The 213-nt window shown below is 33.3% G+C and overlaps 1 long non-coding RNA gene across 1 annotated transcript in view; it reads right to left on the reverse strand.

Annotated features, from left to right (window-relative positions):
• Window positions 1-213, reverse strand: part of LOC119591251 — a 22,913-nt gene continuing 22,700 nt past the window's right edge. The window contains exon 3 of the long non-coding RNA XR_005230323.1: window positions 1-95. This is a non-coding gene — a long non-coding RNA (uncharacterized LOC119591251). The remainder of the gene's footprint in view (window positions 96-213) is intronic.

The following is a 213-nucleotide window of genomic DNA, read 5'->3' on the forward strand; positions in this document are numbered from 1 at the left end:
GCTAACCTATCTCAATCCTCTTTGAGTTCCTTTTAGTCGTGAGTCCTGAGTCGTTGTCTTGGGGGTCGTCATCATGCGTTGGTCATTTTTTTTTTCTTCTTAAGTAATTTCCTTTACTCCTAATTTCCTTTTTTAATTAACCTGAACTAATTCTAATTAATTCCTGTATTTTCCAGGCTTTAACCTAATTCCTTATATTAAAAGTTAATTTCC

The sequence above is a fragment of the Penaeus monodon genome, chromosome 28 (genome assembly GCF_015228065.2).
Source record: "Penaeus monodon isolate SGIC_2016 chromosome 28, NSTDA_Pmon_1, whole genome shotgun sequence".
In the NCBI taxonomy this organism is placed as follows: Eukaryota; Metazoa; Arthropoda; class Malacostraca; order Decapoda; family Penaeidae; genus Penaeus; species Penaeus monodon.